Source organism: Manacus candei, unplaced genomic scaffold, assembly GCF_025592945.1.
Source record: "Manacus candei isolate 608988 ecotype Guabito, Panama unplaced genomic scaffold, ASM2559294v1 h1tg000013l, whole genome shotgun sequence".
Classification (NCBI taxonomy): domain Eukaryota; kingdom Metazoa; phylum Chordata; class Aves; order Passeriformes; family Pipridae; genus Manacus; species Manacus candei.
In genome coordinates, this window is record NW_026138061.1 from 7,696,115 (window position 1) to 7,715,494 (window position 19,380).

Below are 19,380 nucleotides of genomic sequence, written 5' to 3' on the forward strand. Positions count from 1 at the left end.
ACAATAAGCTCTGAACAGTTGGATCTCCCACCTGTCCTCCAGTGTTATGTCTGCCTTACCAAATAAAAATCATCCAGGGAAGAAACTGAGGCAACTCGAACTCAGACTGCTCACACTTCAAAACCATTTCTTTTCTCCTAGGATATGTTAGAGAACAACCCAACCAGCTCTGCCCAAGACACAAGCCTGGTGTTGTGTGGGTGACACCTCCCCTAAGAAACCTTCCCCACTGGCAGTAAGGGTGAGACCAAACCAGATGCCTTATGTTGCCTCTATCATCACTCCTGTTTTGAACCCCCAGGCTCTCATGCTTTCCCATAGGAATGAGCCCTAAGGTCTGTATTACAAAATCACCACCTTGGTCTACCTTGTGATAGGAACAGAGAATCGATTCCTATAGTGCCCCACAGGGCAACAAGGCTGGTTCCCTGATGGCTGGTCTACTTTTCAGTGAAACTGTAGCATTTTAGGGGCAGAAAGACAAATTCTATTACCCAGCTTGTCCATCTGCTGTCAGCCGCAGAAGGCTGTCCAAGAGGGATGCAAGAAAGAAGATTATCTAAAAGTCAAGCAAGGGCAGGCAGGTAGAGTGGGCTTTGTGTGTACACACCTCTGACTCGCATAGCCTTGTAAGAACAGCCTAAAATTTCCATTCAAACATTAATTCAGAATCCTGGAAAGCATCTAAGCACAAATTTAGGAGTTAATCTCAAAAAGGTCTTGCTTATGTGCTGGGTTAACAGGGTCTACAGACCTGGTGTTAGCTCCTCAGGTTACTCAAACCAGGTGACCGCAAAACTTCAGAGGAATGAACTGATTTTCAAATGTTTGTGGAAAAAATTAATGAAAATCAAGGGCAGATTTCCACAGGCACGGGGGATAAGACAGAACAGACGAGGTCTGGGGGCGTTTTTGCCTATTTGCTGGATACACGTACAGACCACATGGTTTTCTCAACTTTGCTTCAAGATGGTTTAATTGTCAACTTGTTAGCCTGGGAAGGAAGAGCAGCTGACAGAGGGTTTAAAAACATCCTTTTCCATGGATACCTTGGCTGGTGGTGTAGCTACTGAGTAGGAAAGCTGTGTCATGGTACTGTGGTCCAGAGGCCTCAGCGTTTGTTGGTGTAGAGTCAAGGTGGGGGAAATCCACGGCAGTCAGGAGGGTTGGTGGTCTCAGCACTTTCCTTCTACCAGGACTGTCACTGTTACATGCAACAAAGGAGAACCAAGCCTATTCTTCAGTCTGGCAGCAAATGGAAGGAGGTGTTGTTCATGCCACAATGACAGTGTGACTGATGTGGTGATGGTTGCAAGCAAACCAAATTGCTCATGAGAGTAAAGACATTGTGAAAAACGGTTTCTACCAGCTTAGTTTGCATCTTTTTGATATGCACAGACCCTGAGGTGGTGGGCAGAGATGACTATATGTAAGGAAAGGCCAGGAACAGCTCACTGGTCTGTTTAATATTTCGGCTGCACAGGGACTAAGACTGTTCTATACGCAGCAGAAATATTGTGGGAAGTAAATGACTAATCCCTCACTGAGATATGCTCTACTTTTACTTGAATCCCCATCAAAAACACGGTGCTCCATGGTGGGGCTCCATGTTCAGCTCTTAGGTGGAACACAAGGCAGCAGAAGCACATTTCAGGTGCAGTGACAGATGACCCTGCAACAAAACAAACTGTTCTCAGGGGACCTGTGGCCAAACGTTGCCCAGCCCTCAGGAATACCAAGGCTCAAGCTTTACGTACACAGTCATCACAATGAAATCCAGACACAAGATTCCATAAATAGTGCATAAACATGATCTAAACGTGAAGAACAAGCACTGCCTACCTGACAGGAACATGAAGTTCATGGGTTTACTGCACTACTGTCCTACTCTGGATTTATATACCTAAAGTGGAAGAGAAATGGAATTATCACTGTCTGCTGGGGATGAAGGTCCTTCTCCTGAGAGCAGATGACTGCTGTGTAGGGACTGTTCTCTGGACCCAGGCACCTTCTGCTCTTGGCTATACCATGACTGATACTCCAAAGGAGTACTGGAGAAGTGTCTCATTCAGAATTGTCCATCACTTATTTTAGGGTACCTTATAGGCACATAAAGGATGTGCTATACAAAAGGTGTTCCTGTATAAAAGATGCCTGTCATTACTCATGATGTAGCAGTGCTGCTGGGGTGAGCAGGAATTGTGCAAAGGAGCTGTGAAATTGTTGAAGAGATATTCTACCTGCATATCCTGTCTTTCTTTCCACTGTGGCCCAAACTAAAACTGGAGTGTCCTTCTACCTACCTAATCTCTAGATTGCAGGAATCAGTCTCCCCTTGCTGTGGCAATTATCAAGGCTCACGGTTCACAGCTTGGTGCACTAGACTCTAGGGAGCTACTGTGGTTGAGTGAAGTGAGGGAATAAAAGGTTTCTAGGCTTCAGCTGGTGGTTTTACAACTTTTTGAGGTCTTATTGCTGGACTCTGCTGTCCCTACTGTTCTTCTCCTGCTATCCTGGCTGTCACTGACTGCCAACCACCCTACAGGCAGAGCAATATACAGCAACACTCTTCAGTCAGCTGCTGCTGAAAATCAGCTCAGACCAACAAGCTGAACAATGAAAGTAATTCAGCTGATTTTCCACAAGGAAAAGAAACAACAGTCCCACAAATGGCTCATCCAGTAGATTGGCAGTGACAAACATCTAGAAGGGGTAACGACTGACATAAGTGCATCCCAGAGGCATGTCTAACAAGATGGACATTTCTGCTTGGGTCTCTATCGACCTGTCCTCTGCCTAACAGGAAGTGTTTCCAGGAGAAGCAAAGTCTAGTAGAGATCCTTTCCTGCCTATGCATTCATTACTCAAACACACTTCAGAAAGAGATCTATTTCAGTTGAGACCTATTCTACACATTATATGTTCAGGGCAAGACTGTCTTTCAGAGGGCTTTGCTCTGCATGTTAATTTGAATTATCTCCGAACTGCTCTCATGCCATTGAGCTCGCTTTGGAAACTGATCCCTAAACATTCCAGCTCCTGGTCAGTTAACAGAGCATTTCTTTCAGTTCCCATTTAAACACGCACATATGTTCTTCTCCTTGGAGTCTGCACAAAGCCCTGCATTGTGGGCTGTACAGGGTACTAAAGCTAGCACAGTTGGCTTAAACTTGCCTTTTTTAGATTTGCCCTGCCTCTTTAGAGCAAAACAAAATCTTTTGTATCCTTGTGGCCAAAATGATTCAAGGGGAACCACAAGGATGAAAAGCCCCCAGCTTCTCTCCCATTGCAATTTGCAGTCCATTTCCCAGACCAGTGTGAATACAAGGGACAATCACATGGAACTGTCCTGTATAATTTGTTTTTAGGACATTCCAGAAGGGAATATCTGAGAGCAGAGGTGAATGTTCACACCACTTCTTCAGCCAGTTCCAGAACTGGAAGCAGTGTAGGTTTCCTTCCCCTTCCTATAATAAAGGATTCCTGTAACATCAGCGTTGTGTGTTGGTTTACCCTCTGAACCTCCAACAACTTCATGATTTTCATAATGACTTTTGGCAATGAGCAAGGTTACCATACCATAATTAGAAAAGTTCGTTTTGAAATCAAGATGTGATTGATGGCATTTCTCTGGAAATGAAACAACAGAGGTTTGGTAGGGAGAGGGTAGGACAGGAGGAGAAAGAATGCATTAAAAATAAGGCATAGGGAAGAGAAGATCAGAAAGGTGGAGTTGACTTAAGACTGTGCCAAACACGGACACAAACAAATGCCTGCAGTTGCAATGTCTTGCTTCCTGAATAAGCCTGACCACAGAACTAGTTCAGTGACTGATCCTTGCGAAAGAGCAAGCGAGTGCAGGGGCTGTGAACACCCAGTTCCCTATGCTGATAGGGGTGTACTATGTTGATACGACTGTGGTATCAACAGCAACACTCACTCTCTCTTGGGGAAACCCAAGAGCAGCAGTGGCAGCCTATGAAGGTCAAACATGAACATGCAAGGAAAGCTCTTATCACAATGCTGGGTAAGAAAGCACATGAAGTTTTAACTGTGCCTGTTCAGTTGTCTGGCACCTTCTGTTGAAACCAGTCCTTCCAACCTACGCTGGATCCCAACCAAAACAAAAGGTTTTGGAAAGTCCCCCTTTTGCACAGGAGACTTTCAGTATAGAAAACCTCTAGCAGAGAGACTCCTGCTCCTCTGTGGCATGGGAGGACATGCTCCACTGATCATGGTGGTCCACACAGGAGGTACATGAAAGACAACAGCACAGTCACAAGGTGAAAGCAAAGATACAGTATGTGACACGAACTTGTCAAGGGATGAGAAATGTTGCCTTTATTTGTGTCCTGGCAAGTTGTGAATTTACGAAATGTTATGTAAATTCTGTCCCTATTCTCTGTGCATGTATGCATGTAGCTGTGGTGTTGCGCAGTGAAGTATGGAGGGGACTAACCCATCCCTTCCCTAAGGACATGTTATATGGAGATTAGAGTAAGGCAGAGCCTAAGAATTTAATTTTTGCTAAACATATGAAGTTGGGTTCTGTACCAGTTCATCTAATAAAAAAAATAAAATAAAGATGACTTTGCTGCAGAAAAGCAGCAGCAAGTGCCTCAGACAAGGATGAGAGGCAGCAGCAGGACCTCCTAGGTGCTGGCTCACTGCTCACTGCTTTGTAGTGCTACCTCAGTGCTGCTGTTGTTACAGCTGCACAAGGCTCCTCTGACTGTCCTGAGCAGCTTTGGCAGGACAGAGCCCCTCTCCCATGGAGATGGGGTGTGCTGGGAGGTAGCACCAGGCATTTGAGAGAAGGGTGGCAATTCAGACCAGACCCTGAAGGAAGCCAAGCTGCAGCAATGGTCTGAGCTAAAGCTTTCCTCTTCACAGGGGCAGCAGCCAGCTTTTGTGCTGAACTCCTGGAAGTGTTCAGGAGGCAAGAGTTCTCAAGCCTTCAATGACTGCTAATGAATAGCTGATAAATTTAGGACAAGTTACCTTTGTCTGCAGAAGGTGGCATTAGATGGTCCAGGTCGTTAATGAGGCTGGAAAATGCATAGTTTACTCACAAATCTGAATCATTAATTGTCTTCATTGCAGAGTCTTGTGCCAGGTCATATGGTTGAATACAAATTATAGTTGTTTGCTTGATTTTTTTTTAATCCATTTTATATTTGGCCTATAAACAGATATATTGTGATTGAAAGCCTAATCTCCCCCATTTATCTATTAAAGTCGTATTCCATAACTTGAAGGAAAAAACCTCATTGTAATGCAATGACTAAAATACTCCTTTAAAAACACTTTACCATGCCTGAACATTTCTCAGTTGGGAAAATATATTATTCACCCATTGTACAGCTAGATAACTTTGGGCACAGGACTGTAAAGGAACTAGTCCATTCTGAGCAGGTATGTATCATAACTGGAAACACTTCAACCTTAAAAATAGACTCATGAAACTATAGCCTTATAGTTTACCCTGATTAGCCAGTGACAGACCTTCTAGCCCTTTGGCTAGATTACTTTTTGTGTCTGAGCTTTCATTTAGTTCGTGTTGGGTGCAGTGTAGACATTCATTTTCAGTGAATCAGTGACAGAACCATAAGTCATCCAGGATGGCTGACTCACAGTCCCATGATTTTTAACAACAGACATAGCGGAGGGTTTTAAATAAATGGTAGTAGTACCATTTCACTGACATCAACATTTTGGAAAAAAAGGCAGATCAATTCCTCAGAGATAATCCCCACATTAATTAGTGCAACACAGAGTCGAGTCTCATTCGTCACCTAGTTACCTGAATCACTTTGACTGGCAGGTCAGCTATAAAAACTTTAAATCAAATTAAACAATTTCTCTCCAGGCTTTTTGCTTCAAACAGCTTTAAAACACAAGGTACAATTCCTCCTAGACAATCCTGGGAGAAAGTAAATATGCTGTAAATGATTAGCTAACTCGACCTACGCTTTCGGTGGAACAATGTCTTTTATATGGAAAGCTGGAAAACGCCAATGAAAACTGATGTGTGACTGCAATTAACATTGCTGATTACTGTTGCTGCTTTGCCACCCACATTCTTTAAGAGGCCACTAGAAAAATGATCTCTTTTCAAAGCTCATTTAGCAATGCTATCACATGAGGTGCACAGGTCATGGTTTTCACAGTGGCACAGCACACTGATCTTCCATGCTCTGCAGTATTTTGTGCACAGGCCTGTTTTTTTCCACTTGAGCAACAACACATCAGATTTGGTTACTTGATTTACTCCAATGAGAGGACATTCACCCCCTTTGCCACTGCTGTTGTTCACAGCATGTTCACATCATGAAATACTGTCTGTAGCTGCCAAGAATGAAACCTGGGCGAAGGAGCTCAGCTAGGCAAAGAAGCCTTGGTAAAGAAGACAGGTTTGGTGGCAACTTGAAAATAATGCTAACATGACAAGGTACTGGTGTCCTACAAGAAGGAGTTTCCCAGAAGGGCCCTAGAGCAGTGGTTTGTGTCAGCAATAGTGTGTCCAGCAGGACCAGAGCAGTGATTGCCCCGGTACTTGGCACCAGTGAAGCCACACCTCAACTCCTGTGTTCAGTTTTGGGCCCCTCACTACAAGAAAGACACTGAGGTTCTAGAGTGTGTCCAAGGAAAGGCAACAGAGCTGAGGAAGAGTCTGGAGAATAAATCCTATGAGGAGCTGCTGAGGGAGCTGGGGATGTTAAGTCTGGAGAAGAGAAGGCTGGGGTGGACCTTCTCCCTTTCTATAACTCTCTGGAAGGAGGTCGTGCTGAGGTGGGGGTTGGTCTCTTCTCCCAAGTAACAAGTGATAGAAAAAGAGGAAATGGCCTTAAGTTGCACCAGAGGATGTTTAGATAGAATATTGGGAATAATTTTTTCATGGAAGGGGTTGTCAAGCCCTGGAACAGGCTGCCCACAGAAGGGATTGCCTCACCATCTCTGGGGGTATTTAAAAGACATGTAGATGTGGGACAGGGTTTAAAGGTGAACATAGTGGTGCTGGGTTAATGGTTGGACTTGATGATCTTGCAGGTTTTTCCAACCTTAATGATTCTATGATTCAATGATTGTGTGACTCAGGTGTTAGGAGGGAAAGGGTGGGACAGGGAGAAAAAGAAGACAAGCATGAGCTAAGCAAGAGTGGAAATACAGGAAAGACTTTGGCAATGTCAATGAGCTTAGATGGAGCAAGAGTTTAGAGCACATGAATGGGAGGATGCTGAAAAAGAAGGAAATTTTTGGACTTTGTCCATTGGCATTATATGAGGATGTGTATCATTTCTCTCTGTACTTGGGAGTTCACCACTGGAGATATTTTACCTGGGTAGGAATCCGGGCAACTGACATGGTGGGCAACACAGGGACATGTTTTCTGTTCTGGCAGAGAGGGGGTTGATATTTGGACTTTGAAAGAGTTGAGAGAAAGGGGGTTGATATTTGGACTTTGGAAGGGCTGAGAGAAGGTGGACTCATGGACAGTGATTTCAGTATGGGTGTAGCTGTGGCACACAAATAACACTTAGACCAAATAAATGCTCAAAATATTGACACAGCAATGACACTGCTATGTCAGCATAGAGACAAAATAATATGATCTGGTGGACACACGAAGTTTGTTCAGTGTTTGTGTGTAGGACAGACACAAAAAAATTAGACATAAAATCAGGAATTTGTAAGATATAGACTGTTTGTTCCCTTAAAGAGCTACTTCAGGTGACTGTGGACACAAGGAACCACAATCCACATGGAGGCCTCACAAGAACTTGTCCATCACACTGTCCATAGGACTGTCAGCAGAGCCTGTGCCTCAGCAAAGATAATAGCATTGAGGCTGCCTGAAGCCATGTTAAGCCTTCTAAAATGGTACAATAGCTTAGATTGGAAAAGACCTGCAAGATCACCAAGTCCTACCATTAACCTAGCATCACCATGTTCACAACCAAATCATGTCCCCAAGTGCCACATCTACATGTCTTTTAAATCCCCCCAGAGATGGTGACTCCACCACTCCCCTGGGCAGCCTGTTCCAATGCTTGACAAGTGTTTTGGTGAAGAAATTTTTCTCAATATCTAATCTAAACCTTCCTTGACACAACTTGAGACCACTTCCTCTTGTCCTATTGCTTGTTACCTGGGAGAAAAGACTGACCCCCTACAGTCAACCTCCCTTCAGGTAGTTGTAGAAAGAGATGAGGTGCCCCCTGAGTTTCCTTCTCTCCAGGTTAAATAACCACATGAGTTGGATGAGTCTAAGGACTCCAGTAAACATGGCTTTAAATCTAATTCCCTCTGACTCTTGATAGGGAAATGCTTTTGCATCTGCACAGTGGATGACTGTGGAGCATCCCTGTCAAAGGCACCTGGCATACCCAGAGAAGCAGCCAGACTCAGATGGACAGGAGTTGATAACTCATAGAAGCTGATCTATAAAGGTCCAAACATGCAGTACTTAAGTCAAATAACAAGAAGCAGGAGATAAAGTCTTTACAAGCAGAAAGGAAATGCTTAATGACACAGTCCAGCTGTCAGGTTTTTTTAGTGATGTGAAGATCTATAGATCAAAAACAAATCAAAGACTTCTTTTTTTTCTCCCTTTGTTTCTTATGAATGAAAGGAGAGTCTGAAACTCTTCCTGTGAAAGATAAGGTTGAAAAGAGATGATGGTTTAGTACAACAGAGCTAAGACAAAAGAGAGGTCCTCTGAGATATAAATATATGTATAAAAACATTTATCATAAACATTACATTTACCAAGAGAAAAACAACTAGGCAATTCACATCTTGAATGTTTGCCAACAAGATCCATAGCAAAAGTAGTAAATCAATTGTTCACCTTTGATCACTCATGAAGACCAGGAACAGCTGCTCTTTGCCATACACAGGCTTTCTCAATGCTAAAATGAAGGAATATTAAATCACACCTTTCATGGCCAAAAAGATGCCAACAATACATCTTTTATTGTAATGTGTTTGTTACTCAGATGTTTCCAAACGTTTAACAATGAATTATTAATTAAAGGGAGGTACAGTTGCTTAGTAGAGCTGATGATTTGGAGACAACAGATCCAAAGTCTTTCCCCAGACCTGCAATTGCCTTTTCTGTCTTTTCTTGGCAAGCAATTCAGTTTTATGAGTTTCAATTTGTCTATCTGTAAATAGAGATAACATCTGCACTATAATAAATTTAGCTTTTCCTTCCATTCACAATCTGTCCATGAGCAGTCTGGTTCTGTATGTGAATCATCTCTGGTCAACAAATTTCTTTACATTTGCTGGTTACAAGCACAATGTTTCTTATCTAAAACTGAAACACTGATAATGGCAACTGTTTTGACTCACTACTTCCATTTTTTCTGTAGTTAAAAAATATAATACTAATCTCTCTTGGACACACTGGGGATGGGATGGGGAGTGTGGAGGGAGAAGACATTTATAATTTAAAGGGAGGATGTGCTTAACATGGAGTAAACCAAATCCTTTCATTGACATCTTATTTAAAAATGTGCCACTGGCAGGTTTGCAAGAGATTAGTGTTCCTGAATGAGAAACAAGTTAGTTTCTGACTCCAGGGCTGCAAAGTAGAGCTGTTCACCACTACATTGTTCCATTCACAGTTCAGTCCTAGTGTCACTTAACATGTGCCAGGCAGAAAGAAAATCATAAATGCCTGTACTAATTTTAAAGAGTAATGATTAAAATCCCAACAGAGAGGCAAATCCCACCTTCTTCTGTACAGCAGTGGACAAATGAATAGGGGCAAATAGATACCATTCTTTCCTCCACATGAGCTGGAGAGTTTCCAAATCTGGTGCTTAACAGAGTGGTAAGCAGAACATCAATTAAACAGGACATGGGCACAGTTCGTACACTGTGACCCGGGGAGGTCAAGCTCTCAGCCCTAAGCTGAATCTGAATTACTGTGGTGCATCTTACAGGCAGTTTCCCATCGCCTCCTCACTAAGCAAAAAAAAAAAAAAGGAAGCTCTGCCTGTATTTTTCTGACTACTTATGTATTTTCATTTTGTAGCATTAGTCAAATTTAAGGGCAATTCATGCTGTGGCCTTGGGAGTTGTGGGAGCTGCAAATAGTCAACAACAGAATCTGTGTTTATTTTTTATGTCTGGGTTAATAAAACCAAATCAACTGTATTCCTTCCATAGAGAGGGGAAATTTTCATCTTGGAATATTACAGTCTCCCACACAGTCACAGATTTGTTCTTTAATAAAGATGTCTTTAAAGAAACTGGTACCTGGACCAGTGTTTTAGGAGTCTCAACACTGTACCTGTTATTTTTTACTGCACTTCCTACAAAATCCATCTGCACACTCCTATAGATGTTGCTCAGAGTGTAGAGTTTTGATCAGAAGTGTCTTTTAGGAAACCAAAATAACCAGGGTTCTGGTTTTTTTATCACAAACATGTAGAAAATTCATTTCACCTCATTTTAAGCTGTCTTAAACATATGCATCATCAAAATAAATTTGTGAGGCCAGAAAATATTGTAACCTCTCTTATATTCTTAAAGAAGCTGAGGAAGGAACAGTCAATCAGTAATATTCCAAAATAGCACTTAGCTCCCAAAAAGAGAACTCAGACAGAAACTGGGTGTTAAACCCAAGGACATACCCAAAAAATAGCCACTAGATAACTTTGGAGCCCAGAATTTCCATGAAATTACCTTCAAACATGTGGACTGTGGCACTGAGGGTGCTTGCAGAAGGCAGTAGGGATTGAAGTCATCACAGCTCACTGCTCCCACACCAACACTGCTGAGCCCCTGCTGTGAGAGTTATGAGCCCTCAGCACCAGGTTGAACATGTAAAAGTCCATGTTTTTCCCAGTGTCCCAACCTCAGAGTGTATGCAGAAGGATCAATGAACATCTCTGCTCCTCTAGCCCAGAGGACTCTACTGTCCTCAGTGGGGAGGACATGCTCAGGAGAGGAGTCCTTAAAGCAGGGACCAAGGAAAACAAAGAATGGGAGTAAAACAGTCTCTGCCCTCCCCTTGAGGATGTACTGCCTAAAATGAAAGATTCAGGGACCAACAGAGTGTGTTAAAGAGAGCAAGATGCTCAAGCCAGCAAGGAAGTCTTCTATCCCTGAACAGGTAAACTAGTTTTCCATTTGCTTCTTGGATTGTTTATGCATTTTTCTTTAAAAAAAGTCACTGGGGAAAAAAAAGCGATAGCAGGCACACAGGAATCATAAAGACTAATTTCCAGGGAAAACCTCATGTTAAACTGGAATAAAAGCCACAGGGGGATGGGAGGGGAAAGATGAACCTCAGTAGAATTTTGTAATTACAAGCACCAAACCACCCAATTTATGTTCAACCACAAAATATATTGTGGTAGGAAGGTTGTGTCCCAGGAAAGTCATGCCTCTGAAGGCCTTTTGTACACCCACAGTAGGAATTTACCCCACCCTGAGTAGAAATGCTTCAAGCTTTCCTTAGGTGGCTGGTGGCAGTGCCCCAAGTTAACTGGAGGCCTTCAAGTCCAAACCAAAACAGAACAATCCCTTCCTGGGGAGTTTCTTCCCATCAAGCATTTTTGTGAAGAATCCAACCTCTCCTGAGAGATTTGGCAGTCAAAATCCAGAAAGAAAATATTTAAGTGCTTCCTTTACCCTTCTCAAGCTCCTTGGCTGCTCTGGTCAGGATGATACTTTTATTGTGTCCAGGGCGACTTATTTTGGAGGACAACAACTCTCCTGACTGTAAGGCTGGAATTCCCAGGCCTCTTTGAGACAGCAAAAGGAAGCTTTGATATATTTTGAGGCTGTCAGATGAGGCCAGGGCTTTCTCTGACCAGGGGTGGCCAGCCTGGGACTGATTCCTCTTTGATTTCTTGCTTGTCACCTGCTGTTGAGCCCCTCATCTTGCAGAGCAGGTTTACAGAGCCATATGCACCTCAAGGGGTTTGCACACAATACCTTATCACCCTAAAGCATCCTCCTGGGGAAGGAAATGCAATGAAGCACAGAGTAGGGGTTCAATTGTGGCACCTCAATAGCCTCGCTGATTCAGGGAATGGAAGTAGGCCAACATCTCTAGAAGATGGCTTGGTTAAACCATGTGCTTGGTTAAACCATGTACCTAGGGAGGGAAGATTTCTCTTTCAAGCAGGAAGATTGACCTCCCTTCTCCATTCCCTAAAGTCAGTTTGTTTCCCAGGATACTGCAGGGGAAGGAAACCAGCTCTGTCAAGAGCACTCAACCTGCCCCAGCACCAACTCAAGGGTAGGGACACAGCGGGACTGGTTCTTGCTTTGGCTCTTCTGTCCACCTGGGAGACAACCACCATGCTGACCAAGGGGAAACCTTGCAGCTCTGAAACTGCTGGAGTCAATACAAAATTGAAATACCCAGTGGTTCTGAAGTTGCTGCACATCACAAACATAGCCTTCTTTTATGACTGGTTTCTGTGATTTCTGTTACTTCAAATTTTTGACTCTGTTTTACTGCTTTAACCACTTCCTGTCTGTAATGACAGCAACAAACATGAGTGAAATCCCAGCTCCCTCTGATCCTAGGAGAAAAATTTCCCTCAAGTGATCTGTAGATCTTAGAGGATCTCACAAGGATTTTAAGAATATTTGTTCCTTATATCTGTCTCAGAGTGGCAGCTGTATAGCATCAATCCAAACACTCCATGATACACAAGAAACTGAGACACCTGTATGACAGACTCCTGTTTACCTGCCAACCTCCCTGCTTCTGCTGGGAGCATTGGACTTTCAAACTCACCCAGCATCCCAGTGGCTTCCAGTATTTTGGAATTCCTCTTACCCTTTTAACAGCATTGTCCCTTAACAGCTTGTATGAAGTAGGCAACAAAAATCATCTGGTTTAACCTCATTGGTCTGACTGCTTATGAAGTCCAAAGTGTGAAAATGATTAACGTTGAAATTATGGTTAGCAGAAATTGAAAACTTACAAAGACGATAAAGACATAATTTTTCAAAGTATACATACTTTTTCCTTACAGTTTTAAGTACATATATACCTCTATTCTATGTGTGCATGTGTGTATATTATATATGTATATAATTTAGTATACATAAATACATTCATGTGTGATTTGCAGTGTGCAGTGTGCAACAGCAAAATCAATTTCTTGAACGTGAGGCATTGCCGTCATTCTGTGCTAGCAGAATCTGAATTGGATCCTGCCATTGCAGTGAACTTTAGGTGGACATAATTTCTGCCATTGCAGGGTCTTTGAGTAGCTAAGACTGCAGCAAAGTCTCCACTTGCACATTTTAGTTTCATGGTCCATTATCCAAGTGTCTGAGGTGCCCCGTTTAGATCTTAACATCGGATTTTGTGTACACACTTCTGCATCTACAGGCATTTTGCAATCAAGTCTATGTACCAAAAGACATACAGAGCTGAAGCTCTTACAAAAACAGTGGACCTTATCCAAACCACAGGCTTGTCTGCAGTGAAATATTTGATCTATCTGCTGTGCTCTGAATATTGGTCTTAGACAATCATCTCCCTATCGTGATTAGAACATGGAAGAAAAAGGGAGCTATGGAGAAACTTTCAAGTTGTTTACAGAAAAGTACTCTGGATTGCCTCTTAGATTTTTATTTGGCTCACAGATATATGTTGTCTATTTAAAAGTTCTGTTCTCTGCCAGAGACATGTTTATTTAACATGGTTAGTGCTTTCTTTTTTTCTGACATTATAATTATATTAGCATCGCAGATTGAAGATTTAATCTAAACCACATTTTTTTTATTCAGGCAGTGCTATATCCAAAGATTATTCCTTGGCTTTAGATATAACTCACTTTAATCTATGGGTCAGATTTTCGACAACTATTTTGTACTGATTTGCACCTGCTAAATTACAGGGTCATTGTAGTCCTCTGAGGACTACTAGCTGAGGCCTAAACTAATTGTCAATGTCTCATTAGCCAACTTCACAGACAATCCAATCCTGGTGGATTTATGCATTTGCACAGGTCTTGAAAGCAAGGGCAGGGAAAATAATATTGTGATTCTTCACAATAAAATTAATACTGTGATTTCTTGCAGCTATCATATACTGATGCAGATGCTACGTTTTTTTCTCTTGTTACTAACAGCTGATTTCAGTGATACAATATAATTACCAAAACCTTGCTTGTTAGGCATGAGTAGGGTGACCAGCCCTGCCTATGACACCGAAAGTCCCTGCCCAAAATGCTTATGATCTCAACAAGACAATCACAGAGCAGACAGTGGAAAACATAATGAAGGAGCTGGTTTAAGGGACAAATAGCTATAAATTATTATAATCACTATTATAATAATTTGATCTAATTACACGAGAGACCGTTACCTGTTTGATGATACAGCAAGCATTGGTTTGTTCTCTGGCCAAGAATAAGTTAGTGACAAGAGTATCCTAGCTGTCTTTCCTGACTTGTAATGCCAACAGCTTCTATTCAGCAGTTGACTCTAATAAAATCATCTAGCTTTTTTGAAAAAGCAGGAGGGGAAGGCAGCAGCTTGATGGGTGACCTCAATTCACTGAGCTTCAAGGCCAGTTTTTTGGACTCCCCTTCTATAAATGCTGCAATTATCTTCTGTACATAATTCCAGTTACAATTCTGATTGGAAAATGGAGCTGCTTAGGGGAGCTTACAAGACAACATCTGTTCAACAACAGACATCTGTGCCAGAACAGCAAACCAGGGCTGCCCGAGGTGGGGTGCTCGAGTAAGACACATGAAGAGAGTCACATCTGTATGTGCTGACATGGGCCAAAATTGGTTCTCCCATCCACATCTCTTACTTTGTAACCCTGACCAAGTACTCTTTTGCTCTCTGCATTCCAACATCAGTCATTAAGGAATGCTTTAAAAAAATCTTATTAAAAAAACTTCCCTGGCTGTTATGTCCAACAATTCTTTAAATAAAATTACTTCAACAGATAGCCATCCCCTACCAAGTGCAGAGAACCAAAAACAGACTAGTAAAACTGGTTTTCAAGTATCTTTTGATGAATCTTTGGACTTGTTTCATCTCCTTTTGCCAGAGGATGGTTAGTGAATTAGCTGATTTCTCCACTAGCCCAGTGCCACCCTACACTGTCAGCCTACATCTGCAGTATCCCTGCCTGGCTACCAACAGCAAGTCCACTAGTTACACAGGGGTCTATTTGACCGCATTTAAGAGAAGATGTTGGAGCAAGTAACCCTTCCAACCTGCTGTTGCTCCAGTCCAAGCCCTTGTGTCATGTGTTGGGCTACTTGGTGAGTTATAGACAGCTCTCACTGAGTTTTATCATACTTTTTCTTGTCCTCAGGTTTATCCCACGGGACTTTCCAATTCTTGTATCTTTGTGCATCTGCCAGGGTAAAGCACTGGTTAACAGCTGTGGATGGAGTCTGTCCTGACTCCTAAGACTCATGTGTGCCAGCAAATTAGCCAGTTCTACCTGTAAACAGGTATTTCAAATTGTTGTGGTATGTGGCTCAAGCAAAATGAAAACAATACTCTCCTCTCTCAATATTTCCTCCTCCATCCCCTCACTACTGACAGAGCCAAATTATGGTCTGACTGTTTCTCCTCATTCAGACAAAAGTCACAAGGTCTGCTGCTAAGTGAACAAGAATTTTTTAATGAGGAAACCAAGAAAATACATAAACAAGCCAAAAACCAAAGAGAAAAACTTTTAGTACTAAGCCATGTTTGAATAAAAATGACCAAAATTGTTATTTATGTGACAAGACATTGCTCTAAGAACTCACATTGATAAGTTTCTTTTTCAAGGGTAGTTGAGAAGTGCAATCTAGAACACACAGTATTGTGCAACAGAGTAATATTTGACATAGTGAATAATATGAGGAAGATTTATCGTGTGCACTATAAAAAATTGCTGAACTGTCTGATGAGTCTGTCCTGCCTCACACCATCTCCTTAGAAACACTCAGTGATTGGTGGCTCTAAAAGTCACAAATCATGACACCCTGTCATACCTGACCCACCCCCTTGCTTCAGGTGTACTGCTGGAAATGTGAAAGTGCATCACTGGTCCCACCCCTGCATTATCTTCTCAGATAAGCTCTTTCTGAAGTCAATGTGCCAATTTTAGACAAAGGTCTGCCTATGCCTTCTGTTGGACCTTCTGAAACCTTCCAAAACTGGAAAATGGAGAATAGGGAAGGAAGGAAGGAAGGAAGGAAGGAAGGAAGGAAGGAAGGAAGGAAGGAAGGAAGGAAGGAAGGAAGGAAGGAAAGAAGGAAGGAAGGGTTCTCTTCCAGGTAATTTTAGTTCTCTCCCCTGTCTCTTTGGTGATCTTCCAGCTGGATAAGGACAGGGCTGTGGAACCAGTCTTTGTCTCAGTGTCCATGTTGTCTACACGCTGCTGTTTCATTTTAACAGTTCTCCTGTAAGGTCTGTTTCCTGTAATTTCCCCATGCTATTTACCATGTGCACTACAACAGGACTTAATTGGGACCAGATCCCATTATACTGGACTCTGTGCAAACATCTACAAAGAGTATTTCAGGACTGGAAGAATTTCAGATATCTGCCAACCTGAATGTAAATCTCTCTGTTGCCAAAAAATTGTTAATTTCAAATGATAGTGGTTTGATGTGCAAATACAAACCCTCTATCTCCAAAAGTAGCACTTATCCCTCCAAATTTTTGGGGTATGATCTCCTGCAAAGTCAAGTGCAGGAAAGCCCAAGAAGATCAGGTCTCTCTGAATCTTACCTCTGCCAAGAGACTGTAGAAGAGTGTTTGTGGACCTGAACTTCAGATGAGTTAGATGTCAGCCAGCAGATTCACTGAACCTTTTTGCCTGGACCACTGCCCAGTTGTCTGCAAGAAGCTGGTTATTATATTGTCCCTAGCTCAGTCTCAAGAGTCTGGAGTGGAAGTGATTAGACATGTGAGCTGTGGTTTGGGAGACATACTTGCTGTGTGCCAAGGGACGTGCAGACAATCACGTAAAGCAGAAATGCACACACTCACGCAGTGCTGCTCTTGCTGGTGAGATGAACCTCCTATTGCAGCAGCTGTGATTCAGAGCAGCATTTGCATATCCTTGATCAAGAAAAAAATAAAAAAGGACCAGGAGCTGAAGAAGGGTGGGATGATCAGGGAACAGCCAAGATGAAAAGCATGTTCAGAAGTGGGTGAGGTTTTCCTCACCTGGGACGTGCTGCTTTGCACCTACAAATGTCTGCCTGGGCACAGCCCCACTCTCCTCCCCAAGTGCAATATTCCCATGCAGGCTGATACAAGCAACAAGGGGCGGTGGGATATGGCTTAACCTTGTCTGGGCAAGGTGAACCTTTTGGGATCTGTATTTCAGCAGAAGGGAATCATGCACGTAACGGCAGTTATCTACATGAGTATTTTTACACCATTAAACTCAAAGATGGATGTTTAATTTCCCCTTACTCTGGTTCCCAGGAGTTAGGCATTATAAGGCTGTTGACTTTTGAGATTTTCTGTTAAAGGCATAATTGCTGAAACCCCATGAGGTTTGAAATAAGATACTGTATTATTTTCACACACCCACATACACACAAAGCAATTTTACTAACTGAAATTAAGACTATTTCCCTTAATTAACAGAGCCTGTAAAAAGAATGTTGCTACTTCAAGTGTAAACTTATATAGGGGTAAAAACAACCGCTTTTGGAGGCACAAATAAATGTTGCAGTGCTTTTAAAGGCAGCTCATTTGTTTAACAAAGAGATCAGGAGAAAAGGGAGCACCACACTTTCATTTCAGTGAAAATTCTTCTCTCCCTTACAGTGGTGACAGACACATATGTCCAGTTACAGAAACATGTAACTCAAGATGCTTATGTTGGAAGAATTCATGAGGTGCAATGAAACGTGTTTCATTTCTGTTCCTAAACAAAGAGATCAAATCCCACTTTCAGCTGGAAATCTCATCACCAGTCTTTCGAAGGAAGGGTTGGGCCCTGCTCTGACGGGGGCAGGAAGGGATAGGCATCCATCCCAGAGAGGCTTTAACTGAAGTAGTCTTTTGAGGAAGGAGAGGCAAAATCCTGTGCAGAGGGCATCTGAAAGGTTCCTTTGGACCATTAGTGTCAACACTATGTCTGGATGCAGGCATCTGCCTTGGGGTGTCCCTGCATATAACATAGTGTGCCCCAAGACGGAGGATTTGCATGTCCCAACAAAAAGCATCTGCAGCCTGGGTAAGCTAGAGTGGTGTCCGGGGGGAACAGGATTTCCTAGGCAGATGGAAAGGCTAAAGCAGAATTGTAGAAGACCCAAATAGGTCCATTTGTCTCTGTGTGTACTTCTGGATTGGGTAGAAGGGCTGCTTCATAGAACTCCTTATAACCAGGGAGAAGGGGGCTGGCGGAGTGCCTCAAGCCCATGGTCACTGTCAGAAGCCACACAGGTCCAGCAAAAGGGGCTCCAGTGTTGTTGCAAACCTCTGTGCTGCAGCAGGTTTCACTCCTGCAGAATAAGCAGCAGTTTGTACATGCTGGCAAGGTTTTCTAGGCCAGGGTGGGGTGATCTGCAATAAAGGTACCCTGTGAGAGTTTCAGTGAGTCCACCTCAGCTTTATAGATCTTCTCCAGAGATACTAGGACAAGACAGCCCTTACAAAAGCAATCCTCTGATAGAAATCAGCATCATAAAGCTGCCCTGGTGTGAGGGCTGTAGGGTGAAGCAGCATTCAAAGCATCCTTGGCAAAAAAAACGTATAGAGCAAATCTGAGAAAATTATTGTTTAAGCTATCCTAGAGAGTTTAACATGGTAGTAACTGAAAACTGGCAGCTACACGGCCTTTCAGCCCTCCTGTGAGACACTGAGATTTTTTGGTTATAGGGTTTTTTCTTTTGCAGATGGTTTTCTCAAGATCATCTTACAGATTCATGCTGGAGCAGACAACAAAGGTTTTATTATTCCCATGTTCTCTTTTTCTCTGTAGGCCCTGGACACACATTCTTTTGCCTCCAAATTTAAGTACGTTAGTTAACCTTGTTTCCTAACATTAATGCAATCTTTGCTTAAGGGAATGTTGCAACTGGATATTGATTTTTTTTAAAAGAAATAGGACAGGTCATTTCAATTCTTCATGAAACTCGTCTTCCCTATTGTTCTGGCACAGCCTGAGGATGGAGGACCACCTCTTCCTCTGTCTCACTGCACTCCATGTTTTTTCTCAGCCTCTTCTTGCATCAAGTCCTTCTCCCCACTGTAGTCAGCTTTCTTGTTTTTGTTTTTTTGATGGTCTCTTCCCTTTCTGTGAGTGGCAGGCCTATCCTTCCCTGTTCTATTTCTGTTCCTTTCCTTCCTTCCCTTTTTTAGATCTTTGTGTCTAATTTTGGTCGATTGCTTCTACAAGAAACTCAAAGCAAA